Source organism: Fistularia commersonii, chromosome 33 (genome assembly GCF_037954325.1).
Source record: "Fistularia commersonii isolate RoL2024-O1a breed Wild chromosome 33, RoL_Fcom_v1.0, whole genome shotgun sequence".
Classification (NCBI taxonomy): Eukaryota; Metazoa; Chordata; class Actinopteri; order Syngnathiformes; family Fistulariidae; genus Fistularia; species Fistularia commersonii.
In genome coordinates, this window is record NC_141316.1 from 7,179,773 (window position 1) to 7,191,922 (window position 12,150).

Below are 12,150 nucleotides of genomic sequence, written 5' to 3' on the forward strand. Positions count from 1 at the left end.
AAGTCCACACAGACACACTCGGTCATTCCGTGCATCACGGAGAGGGACGCGTGCACAATCGACGACAACCTTCCACGGCCGCTGCCCCGCCCTCCCATCCTCCCATCCTCCCTCCCTCCCTCCCTCCGCTGTTGTCATGCTCTCCCGTAAATATCCCGGTGTGGATAAACAGATCATAAAGATGAAGCCATCATCTCAACATAATCTGAGACAGATATATTGAAAGCCGGCTCCATCTTCTTATCTGGGCAGAATGTCTTCTCCAAACACAACACCTCTCATCTCACCATCCCCTATCACCCTCACTATCTCTGTAAGTCTTTCTTTATTAGAAAGAAAAAGCTCTCTGGCAGCTACCCTCCCTCTCTTCTGCTCAGGACAGATACTATCAATCTGGCCGGATGCTTTTACTTTCTTTGTTTCAGCACGTCAAAGCGGGGAAATGTAATTTGGGAGGGTTCGACTCGCCGAGTGTGGATAAGGCGAAGAGGGTCGGGAACCCCTCCGCATTTGACTCCTCCAGCAAGTTGTCCTTCAGTGTGCAGAGGAAATATCAGGGCTTATTTAGTTTCAAATGCATCAAAGCCGGCAGCAAACCAGGAAGGGCACGTCTTCATTAAATAGCCTTTGATTAAAAATTGAGCTCAGGAAGGCAATTAGGCAGAGAGAAGGTGGAGGGAGGGAAGATGGCAAGACAGAGATGGATGAACGGTCCGGAGTGTGAGGTAGATGGATGGATTTATAGGTTTGTACGAGCAGGGTTGGGGAAAACTTATCAAACTTATCATCTAAATCATATATTTTAGGTCTGAGTGTGAGTGGATTTGAACCCAAAATGGTTTTCCATAACCAAGCAGATATCGCTTTTATGAATCAAATCGAACCAACGGCCCCTGAAAGTAGCGGAAATCGATTTGTTCCATAGCGGCCGTCCCTAATAGATAGATACATACATGCATACATACATACAATTATATATAGCTCGCTTAGAAAAATACGTTTTCCCAGCACCGAGGATGAAAGCATGACAAACGCGGCGCAGATTTAAACCGAATCTCCTAACACCAATACAAGCCATATGACGGGAAACCGCGCTGTCGCCTAATCTCCATTTCTAAAGCAGAGGTGGATTACACACGTGTGTGTCGTCGCGAGTGGGAAGGGGAGATGATGAATTTCCCTGTACGGCATAAAAAGATGAACCTTAATCTCCGCCATTCATTCAGCTTTTTAAACGAATCCCATCAATGAGGAGCTGCCACCGACAGCCGGCTCACGGGGAGCTGGCGAAGTGTCTCGCACGTTGACCAAATAATCACATTACGTTACTATTGTACACAGTGCAAATGTAAAGAGTTCAGCCACGTCTCCCATATTCTCTTTGTGATACACGAGCGCAAGAGTCCCCGCAGCCTCGGTATTCCCGAGGCTTAGAAACGTGTTCCGTTGGGAGGGAGTGGGGGGAGAAAATGAAATAATACTCGACGCAAACAGCGCGAATTGATCAAATTTTCCCGGTGATTTGATTTTGTAGGTCAGGGGTTGCGCTGCACCGTTTGCGCAAAGGATATTTTACGGACCAATCCTGTTTCAGGAACCACGTGGACTTTTACAGGGGTTACAAATGTCAACAGCGGCACATTTTTATAAAGTGGATTTAAAGACCGTTATATACCGATGTCAGCTGTTGTGTGTGTGTGTGTGTGATAGAACAACCCCCGATGGGGAGACGCTTGGGCGCTCGCGATCATGTGTAAATGCAATTTGGGTTTATCGCCGTACCAGTACGCGCAACTGTTTCAAACCGGCCACTCATTAGCACGTCAACACGTGCAAAGTGTTTGCTTCAGCGTGAATACAAACATGAAATTGGGATGTTACACCTCCACCCGGCAGTTGGTGAGAATATGTCAAACTTTTACCATTTCTAGCGGATTTTCCGATTACAATCTCTCCTGTTGGGCGGTTAGCGCTTCCGCCGCGCAGAAAGAAGGCTCCGGGTTTGATTGCATGTCTGCATGTCGTTCCTCGTGTTTCAGTGGGTTTTACGCCGGCTTCTATGGTTTCCACCGACGGTCAAGAAACATGCTGGGGCTTCATTTGAGAAAACACCCGGATGAGCGAGAATGAGACTGTTTATGACCTTGTGATCCACTCTGCCCAATGACACCCCCTGCAAAGTGTGTAGGATAAACCTTATAAATAGAGAATGAATGAAAGATTCTCTCCTTTGTTTATGTTGTTACGTTCTCTGGCGTGAACGTGACATGACCTGACCGAACGTCAAACGTCCGCGTCGACACTGAACGCGGCATAAATATAAATGTAATGTGATGAGGGGCATTGATTTATGCAAAGATAATTTAGTGACATCTGTAAGCAGGGTGTTGGGAAAAATAAAGGTCATAGTGATTAAACCTGATTGGGTTAGAGCAAGGGTCGGCAACCTTTACCACTCAAAGAGCCATTTGGATCTGTTTCCCCCGCAGTAAAGAAAACATCGGGAGTCACACAACCATTTTGAGATTTAAAATTAATGAACACGGCATATAACATTATATTTTTTGGCCGTCACGCTTTGTAAACAAAATATGTGTTGCATTTATCAAATCAATCGACAACTGGAAAGAAAACTAATTTACATTTCTGCGCGCAACAAAACATTTTGAACTCCAAAAAAAAAAAAGACGTTGGGTTGAAGGTTATTTTTAAGCAAAATACTCAATATTTATTTTGTATTTATAAAAATAAAGCCAAACTTAAATTATCCACCGGCAAACCAAAAATGCCATCCTCTCTCCGTGTGCTGTCATCCTGTTGCTGGCGCATGCAGTCGCTTTTTAAGAGCGACAAAAATATTTCAACATGTTTTATTTAGATGTTACCAGATCGCCGTAATCTTCAAATTTATCATGACATTTTAAAAATGAACAAACTAATAGAAAATACATTTTCATTAAATACTTACTTTCCAAATCCACAGGGTGCGGCGGGTTGCCGACCCCTGGGTTTGACAGTTGCTGCCTTCAAGAACATTTAGTTTAGCATCTATTGGTCTTTAACTCTGTTGACATTGCTTTGATAAGGAGCAAGTCCAAACGTTAGAGGACCACTGACGATGATGTTCTCAGCAAAGCGCGAGGACAAAAGGTCGGTTAAAGTCTACGCGGCGGCGAGACGGGACGAGTGTCGAACCCTCCTCGGCTCCGCTATTGGCCCGCCAGTTTTCCAATACGTTTAAAATAACCCAAGACGGCCCTGATCTATTCGCGGTATTCTACATGTCGGCTTAAAAACAGCAGGACTTATCCTCCCTGATAGTTTTCAAAGCTGTGGAGTAATATCGCCGACATTTAGAATTCCCACTGAGTATCTCCAGCCTGGGGGCACAGTAAATCCAAATTTTATAGTAAAAAACATTACATTTAGTTTTCAGAATCAAGGCAGCTTTATAGGCCAAGTATTCGCCAACATACCAAGTCTGGTTATTATGGCTTTGAGGCAGGGCGAAAATAAACAAACACATAATGTACCGTTTAATTTGTAGAGACACATATGCAAATGCATATTTAAAAGTATAATGGCTCAACAGTTGTGGTTCGAAGTCACATGAAGGTCGACGGTCTAATCTAGCCGTTCAGTGATAACACGGATGCATTTATCTCCTTGACCTTCTTTTATTTTTTTCCTCCCCAAATGGTTTTGTCACGGAGTATCCTAGCGTCGCCATCCCGATAACTGCCCGATTCCAGACAGATCTCCTCAGGATAAACTTATCGAGACGAGTCCCAGCATTTATGTCTAGTCCTCGTAATAAAACAAGATAACGGCCTAGAAGTAAAGGTAGTGAAATTACCTCTGAAAACAACCCGGAGTTCCTGATAATACTCAGAGTTATATCGGGACGACCCAAGACCCGGGGTTTGACGGATGTGCCACCTAAAATAACCCAAATAGCAATTAAGCCTAGCAGTTATCGGCGTGAATAAAACTTGTGAATTACAGATTAGACCGCAGTTTGACTGAAATGGAAACAAATAAAAGTTGACTGTTTTTTTTTTTTTTTTCCAGCAGCGCTCACCGCTCGAATGTTCCCAAATCAAATAATTTTCAAGCTACAGCTGCAATAACAACAATTGTGGCAGTTGAAAAAGAAGCTTTTTTTTTTTTCTCTTTTTATAAAACTGACCTTTGGTTAAACCAGCTTCCCTCTGAGGCGGAAACAATTTGAATGGTTGGGTTAAATCCTGATGGAGGAGAAAGATGCTACAGTGTTATTATGACGTCTGGCTATCTTGATGAATGTTCTCCTTTTTTTTTTTCTGATCTCGGCTTTTTGTTTGCCATTCCGGCTTTTGCCAGCTGTGGTTTGGTTTTGGCTTTGTGAAGTCAAGCGGTGAGAGCATATTTGCCTTCTTCTCCCTCTTTGAGTATTAACTTGAAGTCCAACCTGCACTAGTTGAAATCATTTAAAACCTTTTTTTTTTTTTGTCCTGCTGGCTCTCAAACAACAGAAAAACACAATACACAATCATAGCGGCTGGGAGATGGTGTATGCGTCATTACATTCAATTATCCGTATCTGTAATTGCTGCATATTTGACTTCACTGGAAAAGCTTGGAGTGGCGGTCGAGAATGGGCTCTGTTCAGAATGAGAATCTCTGCCGGATGATTAGGGGACAAGCTTGGCTAAGACTGATTGCAGTGGCCTTTCCAGAGCTATTCTGGCTCTGCTGAGTGTGTGCCTTCCACTCAACATTGATCTATCGACCCACAGTCCACTAAAACCTCGCTCAGACCAAAAGGTGAATCTCATTTCTAAACACACACACACACGCACACAGTGTCACATACACTCAGCAATGGAGACACACACAACCATGCGTGCGCAGGCACAGACAAACAAGCGTGTTGATTTTTGATGACAAGATTGATGCACCCTATCTGAATTCTCCTTGCGTCAACAATAGCTGTGTGTGTGTGTGTGTGTGTGTGTGTGTGTGTGTGTGTGTGTGTGTGTGTGTGTGTGTGTGTGTGTGTGTGTGTGTGTGTGTGTGTGTTCGCCATCGAACACCATTTGCAAGGTCCAGAACAGTATCCCTACCACTGCGGTGTAATTGAAAGTGAGCAGGCCATCTGTGTGCAGCTCGGCAGGTAGCAGGGTTAGCATGTGATTGCTACTGTCCGCAATCACCAGACGCAGGTTGTAGCCTTGAGGTCAAAGGTCACCCGCATTCATGCAATTATTAACTGCCAGGGTGACCAAATGCACCGCTGCTTTCGGGCACTCTTCTGGATACCCCTTATTGTGTGCACAATCAGATGAAAGGACGCCAACAAACAGGGGTTTTAATATTTTAAAGATACTCGGGATCAGAACGTTATCGGAACAAGCGCACGCTTGAATGAATCGGGCTTCAGTAGACATCCATTTCTGAATGAGCTTTTCTTTTCTATTCTTTCCCTTTGTGGGACTGTTTTTTCTCGTGCAGACATTTCTACATCTATATTCTCCTAAGTTTTTCTCTCCTGCGTGCAGTAATAAAAGCCTGCAATCCCGGCCTTTATGTAACTAAATACAGAGCTACTTCTTAACAATTCTGTCACGGCCGATCTTTCTCTTGCTTTATGTCTGCAGCCTCAGGCAGCCCAGTGCATTGAGGAGGGCTGCCTTTACAGCTCTATATTTACAGCGCACCCGTATCGGGATTACGGGTCCGCACCGGACACTCGGCTGGGCAGGTAACATTATCATTTACCGGTTTGATGTGTGCAGTTTTTGGGATAACATGCAATAAACATGAACATATGCTTTAGCTAAACAAAGAAAAAAAAAAAAAAAAAAAGGTGTATTAGGGGTGTAAATATCCCCAATGCATTGAGATGCTCCATGCACAAGATGTGGTTTCCACAAATGGGAAATCACTGAAAAGCCAGACGTGTAAAAACAATTGTTTGATATCCATGTGAATCTGCTTGACACTGACACTTTTTCCACTTTCCCTCCCTCCGCGCCGCTCTCTCTCCAAGAACTACACGCCCCGCAACAACAAGCATACTAAAATACGGAATAACAGGCTGCTGCTCTGCCCTTAATACAAAAATTGATAGAAAAAAAAAAACATCAGAAAATTGGATACAGCAAATACAGTCATATAAGACAGTAAAATGACCGGTGGGGAAAAAAGAAACTGCATATGTGATGTAAGAATGAGAGAGTGAATGTTTTTTTTAATCTGTATATGACGTGTGAATGAATGAATGAATGCATGCCTGTATTATTATTGCTCAGAGGTACAATGTAATTTGAATTGATGCATCCACTAAGCTGGTGAGAAAAAGAAACACATCACAAATGGATGGGTGTATGGTAATATGTCTCTATATGGTTTGTGAAAATGGCCGTATCTAGCGACCAGTCTGCTTTGCCTCTTGCTGAATAACAGCTCCAGCACCCCCCATGCAGGATAGGTGGTAAAAATGATGAATGAATGAATGAATGGATATTAAATACATGAAAGGTACTCCTAACACCAGAGAAAAGATTGTTAGCTTAAGCCACAAGTTTTTATAGCGACAATAAAGACAACGAAATTTACACATTGCAAATAGGGATGATTCACAGCAAATGTCAGGCGATTTTATTTAAATTGTCATAAAAACACCATGTGAGTTTTTCTAAAAAAAAAAAAAAACAACCTAAAACAGTTAAAATAAAACCCTAGATAGACCCTGCACTGCTTTGGCTGCCTCCCACCCACACTGGTGGACCTCCTAGACAAAAAGAGCAATTACAGGGAGAGATGTTGTCTTTTTTTTTTTTTTTTTTTGGGCTGCTGTGTGTTGGCAGCCCGGCATTGGGTCATCTCAATGTGAGGAGCGAATAAGCCGTCTTTACTGACAGACTGCGGAGGTTTTTATTTGCAAGCGCGTGGTTGCTTGGCAGCTGTGAGGCCAGAGTGACAAAGACATTTCTTTCTTTGTGACGTACAGAAACTCTGGAAAACACGATTCAACTTGGCGGTCTGGACTTAAATGGACCCCATCGGGTGTCAACAAGCAAACCCAATGGATAAAGTCGCACTTAACACTTAGCTCAGGTGTTGCAGAAGCTACTGGTTGCAGGTGTTTTTGTGTGTGTGGAGCTCAGAAGATGCAGATATCCTACTTTTTTCCCGTCCTTGTTCAGACACGGCCCCTCTGGGACATCCAGCCGAGCTCAGGGAATCTTGATTTAAACCCTGCCACTCATCCCCCGGCCACCAAACCCACAGGGCTGACATACGCTAGCGATACCGGTCGGGGAAAGATAAGGCTTTGTTTACACTGCTTTGCGGAATTTTACACCAACCGGCCAAATCAGAAAACCTGGAGGTGAAGAGTTTAAAAATACTACGTTGAAGCCAACTGCCACGCCAGCGGTGAGACTCGCCAAAAGCCCCCCCGGACAAAAAGATTTTTGTTTTGTGTTCACGTCTTTCTCAATCGACAAACGGCAGGCCAAGAACAATCGTTCAGTCCGTTAAATCACCGTGCAATCGTAAAAACACAGTTGACGCTCATTACTCATGAGACCTTTAGCGTTTCGATATCCCGACTGTGAGAATCCGCTTTTTTGCCTGTCTCATGTGCACGATAATGAATGAAACGTGTTTGGGAGTTTCGTTCGTGCCGGAGCCAAAAATATTCAAACTTGACTTTCCTGCTGCAGCTGGTATTAATTTTCGGGAATTAAATGTTCAGATGGTGATAAGTATGTGTCGACTACATATACGCTGACAGAGATCAGGTGTGTCTAGGAGTTTGTGGACAGCACGTTCGCGTTTCCGTAGTGGCGTCGCTCTCGTCGGTCGATGTTTTTCAACAGAAACGCAGCTAATGTCGATTTATCAACAGACAAACATCAATTCTGAGATGTCAACGCAGTGCCAGTAAGTTGTGAATGTATCACAATCCTGATAAAAAGAAGCAACATCCGACAGTTGTGACGCATTCTTGAAATTGAAGATCGGGCCCGTGATTATCGGCGTCGAAATACATTGAAGTGTACGAGGGGGAAGAAATCGAAGTTTGATTTACAGCAAGTTGGTTTACAGCGCCACTTACAAAACACCATATGTAATATAATTGGGTAAATATTCATATATCGAACGACATACACCATACATCTGGAAGAGGCCGGTATCGGCTGATAGAATCACTCAAGCGCTGAAAATGTGGAGTAATTTCCGAATGATGGGAATTTATCATTTTTAATGTTTGGCTTAATTGAGCGGAAAATCTAATAAGCAATTTAATCAGTTATTTTGCCCCAATAACCGGACTTTTTTTTTTTTTTTTTTTTTTTTTTCTTTAGTAATGGGACACATTAAACGTAATGTAAAAATTCTCGAGAGAAACCGCGGCGTGGAAAATCGTCGGTCATCAGCGGGGAGGTGCCCGAGATGAAACGGAAACCAATCCGCCCCCACCACCCCCACCACCACCACTTCCCATCCCCCCCGCTCTTTTTCCTGGCTGAACAACAATTACAGCTAATTATCGGCGGCTCTCCTCGGCTCATTCCCTTAGCTCTCGGATCACGTCGCAAGCATCCACAGGCCGGCTTCTCCGGCCATTCGTCTCCCGTCTATCTCCCCCTGAACACGCAGCCTTCATCCGCCTCGAACCAAAACAGAGCAGGAGGAAGCCGGGGCGTCGCCTCGGCCCGATGGGACGGCGTGAGTTCTGGCTCCTCTTCATTATTCAAACCCGCCCCCCCCCCCCCTCCCGCGCTCGTCCTCCCTTTCCCACCGACTCCTCATCCATCCCCTTTGCTCTCACAGCTTGCGGTGGATTTATTAGAAGGTATTAGCGAGAAGGCCCAGCGTGTCTGTGCTCACATCCTGATGGACACGAGGCAGGGAGGAGAGGAGGAAGAGGAGGGTGGGGGTTGAATACTGGGAGAAGAAGAAGCGGGTGACAAAAATGATGAGGAAACCCAGTGGGTAACAAAGCAGCAGCACTTAGGGCAAGAGATACACAGGCGCAGTTTGAGCTTCCAATTATATGTTTATAACTGTTATTTTTCCAGCTATAGTGTCATTTTCAAAGGTTCTTCATTTCCTTATTGGTTCATTCTTATTGGTACTTTTCGGCATTACATGACAAGCGATTGCGTTTCGAGATTTACTCAGCTAAATGTTTTGGCCGCTTCTTGACAAGGTCCGTGTCATATTTGTAATACGGTGATCCCTCGCTATAACGCGGTTTACTTTTCACGGTTTCGCTACTTCACGGATTTGCATCGTGCATTGGGTTCTGCATTCTGATTGGCTAAAAAAAGTCACTCCGCTTCTTCTCTACCTGTGCGTCAATAACGTTGCAGTTTAATACGTATACGAACACGTATGTAAAACAGCTTGCCAAATTTACATTACGTACGTGCAAATCCTCTTGCAATTTCGAGTTTCTCTGAAACCCATAATGTTGACAAAACGCTCTGGACCGACAAAAGGGCCAGAAAGGCAGCGGAAGATGCTATCTATCGCAGATAAAGTTAAACTTCTGGACACGCTAAGGGAAGGTAAAAGATATGCGGCTGCAGGCGGGCATTACGGAATTAATGAATCTTCCGTTCGTTCCATAAAGAAGGAAGAAAAAAACATAAGGACGAAAGCAGCGATGTATAGTAGAGTATTTTATTGTAAAATAATTACAAAAAAAAATAAAGGTTTCTACATCACCGATTTTGCCTATCACGGGTTCCTTTTGGAACGTAACCCCCGCGAAAAACAAGGGTATACTGTACAGTTCAAGTCCTGTCGTGTCCATTCATTCATTTGCCTGCACGAAGGGAGGGCTGGAGCCTATCGGGTGAGAGGCGGGGTTCACCCCGGACCGTTAGCAAATCGATCACAGGGTCACATATAGAGACATAAAAACCACTCGCCCTCTCATTCACATGTCAGATTATCCAACGCAGTCCACATCTAAGATGCCGCGATGTCTTTCTACCGCAACCGGTGAAGGCAGAAGGCCGCCTATAGTGACTAGGCATCCGTTTCAAAAAGGTCAGTGTTTGCTCGCCGCTCGAAGTGGAGACGTGTTGGGTTTCTTAAATCATTTTAAAGAGTGTGGTCCGGATCTGTTCCACATGGAAAGTGTCCTCGGACAGCTGGGATGTGATCAGGCTCATTAAAATAATGCCTGACTTAAAACCTGACCTGACCGTTGTCTCGAACCTCCAAGGTGAGCGATAAGGAGTCAACAAAAAAAAAAAAAGACCGTGTTTTATAATAATGATACTGATTAAGGCTATCAACCGGTTATCACAGACTCATTTGCTTCCCTTGTCATAACACGCTGTCTTGTGTGTTTCGCTGTATCTGCTGTTCAACGTGGCCTTTTTCTCCCTTTGACATTCAGCCCGTCGTTCCATCAAACCCCGGGTGAATCTGTCCGTCTTTATTCCCGTCCCCAGAAAAAGGGGGGGGGGCGGAGCGGTTGCTTAATCATTCGTCAAGGCGCCGCGTCACACAAGCGCGGGCCAGCAGAACCCCCGACGGAGACATAAACAGCGCACGAAAACGACGCAAAGGCCAACAGGAGGACTTTTTCAGAATCCCCCCGCGATGTTAATGATGACCGAATTACAAACGTCTCCCTCCGAAGGCTTTTCATTGCAGATTATGTCTCTGTATGACACGGCTTAATGGCACAAACACACTCCGCAGATGGGCATGGGCAATATTAATCTTCCCCGGTGTCAGACACACACACACACACACACACACACACCAAAGGAGCACACCCAAGTACAAGCGCTAGCACATATCCCCCGAGGCAGCTGGGATGAGTCTGTGATTAAGTTTGCGCATATGTGCAAATGTATGGATGAGCTGGAGCATTTCCATGCCTGTCATGCCGTATTTATGAACATGCACGTGCTAGCCGGACGCTAAATCGTGACATTTGCGCCAACGGGCACGGAGCAAGGAAAAAAAAAAAACCAGACCTTCCCCTAAGCCCATCTGGCCCTCCTCAGCGCTGATAGGCGGGGGCTTTCTGTACCGACGGCGCTAACTGCCACGGGCTGCACGGCCGAGCACAAAGCAGGGGCTCTTCTGAAACACGGTGCAGGCCAGTGCCATCCAAACCCCCAGAAGAAGCACTCATTGTGCCGTGGACTTATCAGGCCATTCCTGAATAGGACGCACTAATAGAATTATGAGGAGGGAATGAAAGGAACGATGTTTCTGTTGAGAGCAGATTCATTTCCAGAGCGAGCCGCAAGGCCCGCGGACATATGTTGGAGCCATTGTGCGGAATCCAGTCAATAAGGCCTCGTCTGACACTGAATGAACTCGCAGGCGCGCATTAAGCGCACCCGCAGGAATCGCGGCACATCTGTGAATTCGAGGCAAGCGAGAGAACAGGGGAGGGACGCTTTTTTTTTTCGCCGAGCTCGGATGCAAGCAGGTGGAAAAGTCGGATTTGAGGTCGGTCCACCGCGCGACAGATGGACACGGACGATCGACGCGATTCAAAAAAAAATGACACGAAGGTCAATCGGCTCAAGAGGAGCGTGACGCGGCGAGGTTTTATCATTTCCAATGCACAACGGTCCAGTCTTACATTATTAACTGTAGTCAGTTAATGCATTCAGTCATTTAAAATGCATTAACAGACCTTTCATGACTTAAATAATGCTCCTTAAATGTATCTTGGTTACAAGTATGCCTAGAAAAATCTATTAAAACCTAATGAACTATACATTTTAAGCAGCATGTATTATACTTACGTTATTATGAAAACATTTCTACTGTATAAGGTGAACTCCCAGAAACTGCTCCTCACAAAATGACCGCTAATGATATCTTCAAAGTAGGGAGTGGACATTTAATTTCAGTCTGAATCAGTCTGCTAATATCTATTTTTTCACAATCTGCGTGTCGTTAGAAAGAGCACATTATTCTCTTAGACTATTTTTTTTTTTTTTAAACAAAAATTGTATTGAATTTAAATTTTTTTGTCCGACATAGCGGTTAAAAATTCAAGCTTTAAAAAATATAAACTAGATGGAGACTCCACGAGGAACGGCCCTGTACTGGAATGGAACCGGGCGACCTTCTCGCGGTGAGTCAGATGCGCCACTGTGCTGCCCTAAA

At 44.7% G+C, this 12,150-nt stretch overlaps 1 protein-coding gene across 1 annotated transcript in view; it reads right to left on the reverse strand.

Moving 5' to 3' along the window:
- fam20cb (FAM20C golgi associated secretory pathway kinase b) overlaps positions 1 to 12,150 on the reverse strand; it is a 58,041-nt gene that overhangs the window by 19,341 nt on the left and 26,550 nt on the right. The window lies entirely within an intron of this gene.